Source organism: Panthera leo, chromosome F3, assembly GCF_018350215.1.
Source record: "Panthera leo isolate Ple1 chromosome F3, P.leo_Ple1_pat1.1, whole genome shotgun sequence".
Classification (NCBI taxonomy): Eukaryota; Metazoa; Chordata; class Mammalia; order Carnivora; family Felidae; genus Panthera; species Panthera leo.
In genome coordinates, this window is record NC_056696.1 from 9287473 (window position 1) to 9300712 (window position 13240).

General features: G+C 37.7%; 1 protein-coding gene and 1 pseudogene across 9 annotated transcripts in view; both read left to right on the forward strand.

The window, feature by feature from the left end:
- The window catches only part of RGS7 (regulator of G protein signaling 7), a 515497-nt gene that overhangs the window by 350531 nt on the left and 151726 nt on the right, over positions 1-13240 (forward strand). The window lies entirely within an intron of this gene.
- LOC122212363 lies at positions 10640-11108 on the forward strand (annotated as a pseudogene).

The window sequence follows — 13240 nt, forward strand, 5'->3', positions numbered from 1 at the left end:
ACTATAGTGGCTTGTACTTAAGTCACATTTTCTATAGTTTCATCTGCCAAGGCAAGTACCATGGCCAAGTCCAGAACCAGTGTAGGGAAGGACTATCCAACAGCATAGATACAGAAGTATGTGAACAAATTTGGGCCATTACTGCAAAAGTCTTCCACATCTGTATTTCTTCTGCTTTTCAGATATGCCTTTCTGTGATATGTATTATTATATTTTGGCTTCTGTTTGCAAAATTTATCCTCCAGAACCTATTCATCATTTGTTAGTAAATATGCTTTGTGTCTAGTATCAATCATGTCATTAATTATGGATGATATTTTGAGAAAATTTATCAAAAGACAAAGCTTCAATGAAGTTTACATCCTTCACAAAATGACTGGCAGATATTAATAACTTCTTGACATCACTCTGCTCATTTGTAATCTTTGCTGCCTCTCACTGGAAGAATCACCCTTGCCAAGCTCTTGAAGTGATGCTGACCAAGGTGAGGAGTACTTTAAGATCCTCAGTCCAATGAGTAGCCAAAATCTGAAATGAGCCTCACTATGACTACTAGATATTAAAGAATATTAAGTCCATTCTCTGTGTTCCCTTAATGGTACCCTGCTTGCCCCACTTTTCTCTTTCTCTCCATCCACCCATGCTTCTTCAGATCTCAGTATTCCTTGAGACACTACCTGACATACTCATACCTGACTCATACAAAATGAGTCATAGGCTCTGAAGACATACTTGAGCTCAAGTCTTGATTCAAGTACTTACTGGCTGTAAGCATGGGCAAGGTAGTTAATCTCTCTCTCTTTTTATTCTTCTTCAGCAAAATGCTTTTAATACGGTGTTTTGTGAAGCTTAAATGAGTCAACATTCTAGTGTGCCCAAATCTTGATTTTATTTTTAAATAGGCCAGATTCCTTTAAAACTCTGAACATTTGCAGGCATATTTAGCTAACTTGTATTCTTTAAAATGCATGCAATTTTTATACTAGCCTTCAAACACAACCTATTCATTCTATGAAGACTCTATAATTCAGCTCCCAATTGAATTTCTTTACCATGAATTATTTACACTTGCTGCTACTCAATTTATTGATTAATTTTATCTTTTATTTTTTATTTTACATGTTAGCCTTATTGCTTTAGTCAAATCTAAAAAAAATCTTAATGGCAGAAGACATACATCCTCTCCAGTCATCGACTGAAGTGTCAAGATCAGTTATCAATAATCGCTTGATTTTTACTAATGGGAATCCACTGAAGTGACATTAAGTTTTTGATAACCAATGATTCAGTTTGTGTTCCCCTAAATAGATGAGGAAAAGTGAAGAGAAAGAAATTTCAAATGAATTTTCCTTTATCTAAACCAAACCCAATTTGAAAGAAGTGGTTTAAAATGCAGATAGAAGAGTGAGATTAAGAACAAATAGAGATTTATCCAGGATAAAAACTGAATGTTGAATAGTTGTAAAATTTCTTCTTCTAAAGGTATTATCTATTGTAAAAATATCTGGAAAATTGAGATTCAGATAAGTCAACCAGATATTTTGCTTACACATCATTCAACTGGATCAAATATCTTGTTCACTGAATTAATTAAATCAACCCATTATGCTCACCATTAGAGTCCGTCATCTACCTCCCAATTCTCTACAAGTCCTCTAGACAAAATGATCCAAATTCTGTTAATGAATATAATAAAACTGTGTTACAAGTAGCCTTCATATCCTGTGGATTTGGTTGGCCTTCCAGAGAAATCAGCTCAAGGAACATGAGGGTATATCAGAATTGAGAACGTATAGAATGTCTCTGTTATCCTTGATAATATTTTGTACTTGCAAAGCATTTCATGCTATTCTAAATAATTTAAAACAGATCGTTTTACTTGAATACTACAACAATAGTATGAAGTAGCCGTGCAGACATAAGACATATTCATTTTACAATTGGAAAGTCAACTGAGAAAAACATGAATGTCCGAAATCACACAAAAACCTGTTCAAAGAAACAGAACTTTGATCTCCAAATCTCTACCCTGTGTGTCTTCTCCTTTTGGCACAATTATTTCAGGCTTAGATTCTGCTTTTCCTTACATGGTTAGCAACCATGAGAGGTGCATGAATCCAGCTGATCAGATGGTCCCTTACATAGTGTCTTTTGGGATACAGTAATTGATTTTCTTAGATTTGGTGTTATATTTAGCTAATGCATCCTGGGTATACCCTTTGTTAAAGCTATTTTCTACATATTCCAATGCATATATCTTACATTCAAAATAAAGAGAAATCTTTTCTTTTTTTTTTAATTTTTAAATGTTTATTTTTGTGAGAGAGACAGATGTGAGTGAAGGGGGAGAGAGAGAGAGAAGGAGACACAGAATCTGAAGCAGGATCCAGGCTCCGAACTGCCTGCACAGAGCCTGATGTAGGGCTTGAACTCATGAACTGTGAGATAATGACCTGAGCCAAGTCAGATGCTTAACCGACTAAGCCACCCAGGCACCCCAAATCAAAAAGAAATCTTTTCTGTGTGCTCTTCATATTGCTTCAAACAACAATCTTACTTGGGTGGCAGGAGAATAGAGACATTTAAAACACTCTTTCAAATTATATCAAGACCCTCTTGTAAAAAAAAAAAAAAAACCTTATAAAATACATATTTTATTGTCCATTCTGTAAGCTATCATGTCAATATGAAAGAAATAAAGTGACTCCCTTATTATTTATTGTTCCAATACTAGTGAACCATTTTAGGAAAACATTCTGAGTTTTTAAGGCATCATTTAACCTTCTGGTGATAACATGCAAGAAATCATAAATCAGAGCCATCTCATACACCTCTAACAAGATTGATTAGTTTGACTTAGTTCAAGGTAGTAGACATAACCCAAGTATACATATTTCAAATATGCACTTTCTGTTTTAAATAACGCCTAAAGAGACGTGAATAAATGCCTCATATCTTTGGGCACTTGCTCCCAACCCATGTGTCTGCTACTACAGCCAAACCTTCAGAGTTAACTACACGAGGGAAACTATTTGTCGTTCTAATTATTTTCACATGAGATGAGCAGGAGCCATGGTTTTCTTCATGTATTCTTTTCAGTGTGTTACTAGCTTTTCCTCGGAAGAAAACAGTAATTCCTTTTTGCGTATATTCTATTACCACCCCACCTTTAAAAAAGTATGGTATCCTGTACATTTCATATCATCAGGAAAGTCTCTCTTGGTGCCCATTGCCCCTTGGGAATACTCTACAAATGCAGAAAGTGAAAAAGTCTGCAGATGTTTGCTGCATGATGTCTCCCATTCAAAGTAATCAGTACCAACAAGTAAAGCCCAATCACATCCAGCCTGTTGAGGCCAACTGTCTCATTTAACTTATTACTTAACAATATCACTTTTTCCATGTATGTATGTATGCATGTTCTGCATTTGCATTTAAAAATGCACTTTATAATGGAACAAGTGACTGCTATTGTCATTTGACGAATGTATCTCTGCAGTTGCCCTACGTAATTAAAACTTAAAATCCAAAATATACTGAAAGGTCTTCATAAAGTCGATGAATAGAAGTTTTCATTACCAAAATAGAAGTCATTATTCCCAGTATATCTGCTATGGTTTCTGCCACCAAGAGGGCTTTTTTTTTTCCTGTTGATAGAAGCCTTTTCTGGTTTGGGCTTCTGGCTGCCTTCATATCCCCCTCCATCACTATATTGCAATAACAATGGAAAATAATTATACTACATTAACATTAATTAATTGGGTGCCTTCAGGTACCATGCTGGATGTTTCCTTCCTATTTAGTTCTTGGAAATAGGGAAGAGACAAGAGAACTCAGGTGTACTGAACACCAACAATGTGCAAACACCATGTTGAGAACTTGATATGTGTTATTCAGCCTTAAAGAAAAAAGAGAAAGAAACTTCATGAAGTACATGGTATATCAGAAATCTAAGTCTCAGATCATGAAGCTACTAAAAGATAGAACCAATACTCAAACCAGATACATTTGATATCAAAACATTAACATTTTCAGATCCAGAGAAGGAGTATCAAGTTTATTTTATAGATGAGGTCTCTAAGGCTTGGAGAAGAGCTGAGATGGGGAGCGAGGATTCATACCTGATGGATATAAGACATGATATCCACACTGCACATTTGTTAGAGATTCAGCAGATGCCATCTGGTTATGCCATTTTCCTATTTTGGTTTGTACTGGCCAGCACACGCACCTGTAAATGCCAGTCCCAGGGTTTTATGATCTTTCCCATTTTTACTTGATTGGCAGATTTTTTTTTTAATAGATTACTTATTAGAGTTGCCAACAGTTAAGGAAAATACTAAAAACAGCTGGGAATCTAATTAGAATTGCTGTCCTTTTGCTTGTAAAATTTGAGCAAGCATAATGATGCTAGAATTCAGTGTACTTTTAAATAGTTGTTTAACTCACTTAGGAACATTCCATAAATCAGCAGAGGTTGATATTTCTATCCTATTCACTAGAAAATAAAAACAAAAAACAAAAATAAAGACCTAATGGAAAAACACAATTGCCCCGTGGCATTGTCTAATTCTTCTAACAGCTGGTTGACCTCTCTGTTGCTTTCTTCTTTTTAGGTCTTCACTGTCTATTTTATTAACTTTTTTGTGTATACATGTTTCTTTTATAAGCCAACTTGATTTTGGGGGGAGAGAAAGAAATATACACATTTTTTCAGTTTATTTATCTATTTTGAGAGAGAGAGAGAGACAGCATGAGTGGGACAGAGGCAAAGAGTGAGGGAAAGAGAGAATCTCAAGCAGGCTTCACAATGTCAGTGAAGAGCCCAACTCAGAGCTCTACATCATGAACCGTGAGATCCTGACCTCAGCAGAAATCATGAGTCGAATACTCAACCAACTGAGCCACCCAGGTGCCCCGAGTGTACACTTTTTTTTAAAAAAAAAAGGTAGGAGGTTTGGATGGGAGAAAAGAAGGAAAAAAGGGAGGAATGAAAATTGTAAAGAAGGAAAGGAAATTATAAAGGAATTGGTAAAGATAATAAGGCCTAGAGCATAGGACATTGTTGAAAATAGACCAGTTCATCAGGACCAGCCACTCAAAAAGGACAGGGAAATGTAAGTACTTATATATGTTATCCAGAGAGAGCCGTAGACTGTTGTCTAAGAGCTGTCTGAAAAGTCAGGCTCCTTTATCTTTCACTAAGATAGCAGATTTTTCATTTCCCAACCGAAGAATGAATTGGGATTTTCCCCTCTTTATTTGAGCTGAGAACAAGGCTACTTGTCCTATTCATAAAGTTTTTCCAATTGTTATATCTAAGAATGGCAAGAAATGCTTGCAACAGCAGCACAGAACATGTGATATCAGGGCTCACAGAAGATTTGTGACCAGAATGTGATCCTACCATGGCATGAATGCACCAGTCTCTTCACTATCCTTTGGCTGCAAACCACACATAAAGATTCCTGCTTTTACATAAAAAGAAGACCTTTTTTTAAAATAATGACTCTAAGAAACTCAGTGAAACATATAATAGGATTTTCATACTTTGAAAATTCCCCTGTAAGCAAAGAAGTCCTTATGTCTAATAATAATAATACCTTTTTAATTTTGCAATTACATTATAATTTAAATGATTGGTATCTCTAGATTATTCAGAATTGTTCCTTTTTGCTGCATTCACGAATACCTGGACATTGAAGCCCACTAGGGTACATCATGTACACTACGTAGAATTCTGATTAACTCCATTTCATGTAAGGCACAGGTTTGGACTGTGACTTTGTCATTTTCTATAAATAACTGCTCCTTTTATTTAATCCAGTTTTTTTGGAAGGCGATCTGCCAGACGTCATTACGACTTTGATCCTAGCCACAAAAAGAGAGGATGTCAGATTTTTCAGACTGTCAAGGGTTACTTGGCTATTTCAGCAAACCTGACATTTGATTTTTCCTCTGCTGGGGTTCATCCATGGAAATATCTGTGGTCTGGGTAGTTGTGGGCCTCTTTGTAAGCAATAATATGGACACACACTTGTTTATTATCCTTCTGGGGGCTTTAGTGCTGAGACCTTAACCTTCACTAAGTGATCTGCCAGGTTTTCCTTGGTTATTTCCTCAAGGGCCCCCTAGTAGCTGCTTGGTAGGTCAGTCAACAGACTTTTCTTGGGGATGGATATCAGACGGTCACATATAGTACTATATAGAGCACACATTAATGTTGTTAAAACATTTTGAATTATAAAACACCATTATAAACCCACGATAGCTAATCTGGCAAGTATAAAGAAGAGAATAAAAGCATTCATAAAAAGCACTCAGGTAGTGACAGCTAAAATTCTAGCATATCTGTCCAGTCTCCTTTGAAGACGTGAGCTCTCACTGGCTTTGTTATTGGAGCTAGTCCCACTCATGTCTTCCCTTCCCCATATCTTATATTTTTCCTGGGCCACTCATGAACCAGTATCTCGTGTCCCTTCGCTCCACCTATTTGTGATGTCCACATCCTTACCAGAGCCACCATTGCCCTTTTGAGATTGCTGTGTTCCAGCACAGTGACCATCTGCTACCATCACTTGGACCTTGACCAAGGGCACCACTCCTACTTGGGTTCTTTGAAGACTGTACATCCTCACAGACTCCCACTTTCATCTCCCAGACTCTAAGTTTTCACAAGATGTTTTTGAGCGTCACAGATAGTAAAAAGAAAATACAGCATGGAAAGTAACTGTTACCCCTTCACAGTCCAGATCTGATGGTAAGTCCTTTAGAAACTGATTCCCTGTTGCCTTCCTCACATCTAGGCACAGTGGTCAACATCCCAAACCCTGAAAATCTTCCAGGCATATTCAGGCCCAGAGTCAGGGCTTAACTGATTTCTTGTCAATAAGAAAAGGATACAGGTATTCATCCTACTGTTGGCCACAGTTTCTGAATTCTCATATCTGACTCCAGGATTCACCTCTTCCTAGGACATCTTAGGACTGACCTCTTTTTAGGGTATGTTTGAGGATTGACCTCTTCCAAAGGCATGTTGACATAATACCACCCTTGTTGAAAGGGGCATGGGCTGTCCCTCCACTGTCACATGATGGTCTGACTTCAGGTCATTTAAAAAAATCTGAGGCACATATTCATTAGAATGTGCGTTTTGAGGGGAGCCTGGGTGGCTCAGTTGATTAAGCGTCCAACTTCGGCTCAGGTCATGATCTCGCTGTTCCTGAGTTCAAGCGCCGTGTCGGGCTCCGTGCTGACAGCTCAGAGTCTAGAGCCTGTTTCAGGATTCTGTGCCTCCCTCTCTTTCCCTGCCCCTCCCCTACTCATACTCTGTCTCTGTCTCAAAAATAAATAAACACTGGGGGCTCCTGGTTGGCTCAGTTGGTTAAGCGTCCGATTTTGGCTCAGGTCATGATCTCGCAGTTTGTGAGATCGAGCCCCGTGTCGGGCTCTGTGCTGACAGCTCAGAGCCTGGAGGCTGCTTCAGATTCTGTGTCTCCTCCTCTCTCTGTCCCTCCCATGCTCATGCTCTGTCTCTCTCTGTCTCTCAATAATAAATACACGTTAAAAAATCTTAAAAAGTAAATAAGTAAACATTTAAAAAAAAGAATGTGCATTTTGCGAGCAGAGTCTTCGTTTTGTATTTGCTCTGCCCCTGGCATCTTTAGTGTGCCTGGCACATATTGGGCATTTAAATATTATTGAATTGAATATTTTAACAAAGAAAATATTAACATATAAATAGGCTGTTATTATTTTTTATCTTTCATATTTCAATATTCTTGGTTCACACTCTAGATGGAAGTTTACCTCAAAGTGTGAAACAATAGGTTCCCATGACCCTCCGTGCCATACAAAGTGTCTAGTTATAGAACAGAAAGTGAAACTTTCCAGGTTTATCCATCCATAGATTTCAAATAATCTATTTTCCCCTAAGTAAAGTCAAGGATATATATGTTATCCAACCACAAGAAATTACTCTAATGTTCTGAAACAGCCTAAAGGAGGTTGCTTTTATTCCATGGAAAAATGAGTTTTATGAGCAAATAGTAGATCCTATTAGAAGCAATCATGATTTATTGGTTGAAATATTAGAGTACACTGGAAAACCCAAGCAAAGGCATAGCAAGGACATAATAAAGTCTCATAAAAATCATAAAAAAACCCAAATTTATCATTTGGAAATTTATCTCTAGGCCAGAAATGATATTATAGCAAGTGAAATAACTGCTTTAGGTTATGCTTTTTTTTTTTTTTTCCTGAGAATTTTTCAACAAATGTAAAGCCATTGGAAAGTATCCTGACCCCTTCAGATATCCTATCTTTTCTAACATGATTCAAGGTCAGACCACTTGCTTCTAGCTTAGAAAAGTAGCAGTTGTCGACATTTCTTTTCCTATGGTTTAGGGAGAGAAAGTAGGTCAGTTTTTTTGGAATGACACAGGAGATAAGATGAAGGTGTTGGGTGGTTGGGCATGCAAAGCCTAGAATTGCTCTCCTGAGACATTTCTGCTCCATCTGGTAAGCAATGATCAGCCATCAAGGAAGGAGAACATCTTGTCCCTCTAGAAATAGGTATTTCCCCATTTCCTTGCCTTTGTATAATCATGAACCCCTATATTTTATTAATGTTTTCCAGCTCTCAACTGGGCCCCCAAATTTGATAAAATGCTTAATATACTAACATATGTACAATGGTAGCCTAATAAGTTCTTGGTCACTGATGCAGTATCATAAACAGGAAGAAGTTATTCAAAGTATAAAGGAAATTTTAATTTGGTGCCTTAACTTGCCTTTACCTACACCCCTACTGTTCCACCTAGCCCTTTATAAGAGAAATAAGAGCAAAGAGTCGAGCATGAGTACCTGGCACCTGGGAGCTCCCCCGCCCTCCGCCCCACCATCCCCGCCGGCATTGCTGGAAAGGAGGAGCTCATGCAGTTCCTTCTCATGCCTATGCTCATTGCATAGTGCTCCTGCACTTCTGCAGATTCTGTCAAATCTGCATTTGACATTTGAGCAAACCATTGATTTTAGGCACACCATGTCACAGACAAAGTTTCAAGTAAGTTGACAGAGATGCAGACAGTTTAAAAATAAAGAATGGGGCAGAAGTGTAAGCTATTACTTAGATTATATCATACAAATGATGCAAAATTCTCCCATCATCTTAAACAACACCCCTGTGGAATGTTATATTCTTTGAGTAATGAGGATGGTAGAAGCCCAGGCTTCTCCCTGTGATGTGATGGTGTGATTGAACAGTAACCGGAGACCCAGGTTTGAAGATAGGACCATTCATGCATTTAACAATTATGCACACACAAAATGTGCTTGTTCTTGTACTTGAGGTGCAGTGGTGTCAATATGCCCATACTGCCCCTCTCACAGGCAAGACAGACATTAGAGGAATCATTGTACCAGGAGCAAAACAGTCCGCCACTTTAATTAACAAATGCTTTCAATTTTCTCTTGGCCTGTCCTTCCAGTGATCCACCAACAGAGTGTATAATCCTGGGTCAGTCTCACTAAGGGCCTGTCTCTATCTAAAATTGTGCACATGCTATGGAAAAGACACTCAGTGCTATAGATTATTGTCCCCAAGGTGTCTAAGTTTCCAAACCCAATCAGGCCTTCAGGGTCTCTTGGCAATCATGTTTTGTAGTCATAGCTCCTACTCAATGGGAGTGATTATTCAAAGCCTTCATTTTCCTGAAGTCTCCCAATAGACTCATTCTCTGCCATTCTCAACAGCAGACTGTAACTTTTAGTGAAAATATAAATCAAAGAGGAAATTTGTCAACTTTCTGACTCACTATGCTTCACAAAAAAACATGACAGTGTCTATAACCATTCTTGTCTCCTTGCCCATCTGGGTTAGGCTTCCTGTGCTTGTTATCCTGACCTTTTGCACCACCTCAGGGTTCTTATTGCATCCTTCCTATTTCTCTTGTCTATCCTGAACTGCCGTATACTAATCAATTTATTCACCACTGGTTTTCCCCATTACAAGACAGTTCTATGTTGATAGATGGTCCATCCTGGCTACTTTCCTCTCTCTTAGTTTTATAAACTCAGCTGTCCTGTCTCTAATTCCTCTGTCTATAACTCATCTCTCAATTCACTGGAATCTTGCTTGTATCTTCTGCTTATAATCTGAAACTTTACTTAGTCTGGCCAGTAATATTCTTCTTGTTGCTAAATTCAGTTATCATTTCTAAGCCCTTAATTTGACCTCACTGTAACATTTTTGACTCCCTCTTGTCTTACATTACTCCATTGTCTGGTTTGCACTAAAACTTTCTCACCCTCCGATTTAGTATTCTTCACAGATTTCTCTATTTGCCTCTTAACTGTCAGGGTTTTTCAGACACAAACATGGTCTTTCTCCTTTATTGGCTCTCTACAGGCCATGTACTTCTTTATTTAATTCACTGCTAGTGTGTACACGCGTGTAGAATTCCTTCTGACTTCCTGGTCTATAGATCTAACTATATTACAGAGATTTTCACTTGGATTTTTAGCAGGCATTTCATTTATTCAACAAATAAAAACTGACCTCATCATTTTATCCTCAAATCTGTGTAGACTTCTCTTAAATATCTCTCCACTGCTCTTTCCACCATCTTTCTGTGCTGCCATAATGGTGCTCATGAATGTTCTAGCAGATGCTCTCTAGAACATTAACAATGCTGAAAATACAAGCAGATGCTAAGCTCCCTGTCCATTCAGGCCATGTTCAGAAGTCATTGTCCAGTTTCTAACTGTGATGAAGAAGCATGGTTAGTTACATTGGTGAATTTGAAGTCATTGATGATCACAAAACTAGGAAAGTTGTTGTGAACCTCATGGACATGTTAAACAAGTGTGGAGTGATCAGCCCCAGATTTGATGTACAACACAAAGATCTAGAAAAATGGCAGAATAATCTTCTCTGATCCCACTAGTTTGATTTCATTGTACTAACAGCCTCAGCTGACATCATGGACCATGAAGAAGCAAGATGAAAACACATAGAAGGGAAAGTCCTGGAATTCTTTTCCTGGGGGTATAATATATACGTACAAATAAAATACCTCAGTGGAAAAAAATATCTCTGCATTGCCTAATTCTAGCCATAGTCACATCTTATGGGGAATGACCACAGTCTTCTAACTCATGTCCCTTCTTCCTTGTCCCACACCCATATATTCATTTTACTGCATCTACAATGACCTTTCCAAAACTCCATCTAAGCATGTCTCTTCTGAGGTTTCATAACTCCAATTGATCCCGCATTGCCTATAGGATACAGTCTAAACTTTTTAGCTTGAATATGTAACCCTTTTTGAAGTAACCATATTTACCATTGTGTCCACTCAGATCACAATTTCTTGCCCCACCCTGTGCCTCATAGCCACCAGATTGCTGGCTGTTTGTTAAATGGCATTATCCTCTTGATCACAAGCATTTCCATGTGCTGTTTTCTTTACTAGGAACCTCCTCTTTGCTTCATAGCTCCTGCCTTTCATTTAGGGTTTGAATTATATATCAACTCTTTCAGAACAGTGTCCTGACCTCTCAAGATTGAATAGTCTTTTTAATGTGTTTCCAGAACACTGCACTTACTTCCTTGAAATTCTTATTACATGGTGTGGTTGGCCCATTTATTTGCCTGTTTTGCCTATTAAAATACACTACACACTTCCTAAGAATAGGACTGGCACCTTGTTTGGTACTTTCCCCCCTGTACTGACTAAGTGAATGAATGAGCTATACATTTGGAAATCAAAGCTTTGAAATTCGATGAGCTTGCCAAAGAAGAAAGCATGTAGAAAAAGTAAAGGCAAATGTGATCCCTTGCAAAGATAAATTTCAAGAGAGTTCCTCACTATAGCATTTGGGAGGACAACAACAGAGAAGAGTCTGGGAGCCAGTGGGAAATACAGCAAAATAGATAGAGTTTGGAGGGCATCAAATAGAGGTTCCACGAAGAGAGATTCATCAGTGGCTTGTTAAGGAGAGAGCACTGAGAGAGCAAGGGGAAGCTCTCCTTTGTACTAGGTAGTCATCGGTGACCTTTCTGAGAGAGCAGATTTAGTAAAGCTTCAGGTTCAGAAGACAGAGTGCAGGGAGCTAACAACTTCATTACATACTGTAATCACAAGGAACACTTCAAATTTAAAGTCATATAGAGCATGCCAATAGATAGCATACAACTCATCAAATTCCTGGTCTATGCCTGCTATGTTTGGACACCTCAATTGGTTGCACAGAAGTTTTCATTTGAAGTAAGTAAAAATAAGCGTGAGCATAATAGTAAAATATTTTTGCATCCTATAAATTGGAGTTGTGATTTCTACATAGAAGAGATGGCACTCCTGTGACTGCTTACTAAGCTACACCTATATTGAATCTTTTTTTTATTAAGTATTTAATTTTAATTCCAATATTGTTAACATACAGTGTTATATTCATTTGAGGTGTACAATATAGTGATTCAGCAATTCTATACATTACTCAGTGCTCATCGTGGCAAGTGTGCTCTTAATCCCCATCCCCATCACCCATTTTGTTCTCTGTAGTTAAGAGCCTCTTTCTTGGTTTCTCTCTCTTTTTCTTGTGCTCATTTGTTTCGTTTCTTAAATTCCATATATGAATGAGATCATATGACATTTGTCTTTCTCTGATTGATTTCACTTACGATTATACTTTCTAGCCCCATCCATGTTACTGCAAATGGCAAGATTTTATTTTTTTTAGATTGTATCCTTTTTTTTATGGCTGAATAATATGTATACATACTACATCTTCTTTATCCATTCATCTATTGATGGACATTTGGGCTGCTTTCATAATTTGGCTATTGTAAATACTGCTGCTATAAACATAGGGGTGTGCTATCCCTTTGAATTTGTGTATTTGTATTTTTGGGATAGATACCCAATAGTGCAATTGTTGGATTGTAGGGTAGTTATATTTTGAACTTTTTGAAGAAACTTCATACTATTTTCCACAGTGGCTGCACCAACCTGTATTCCTACCAACAGTGCATGAATGTTCCTTTTTTTCCACATCCTCATCAACACTTGTTTCTTGTGTTTTTGATTGTAGCCATTCTGACAGGTGTGATCTGTTATCTATTAATTACAGTCAATTTCTGAAGATGCTGATCAAAACTAAAATGAGCTCCCAGTTTATAATAGATTGTTTTGATATAAGGCAGATAAAATGTTGGTGTTCATCCATCAACCTGGTACCT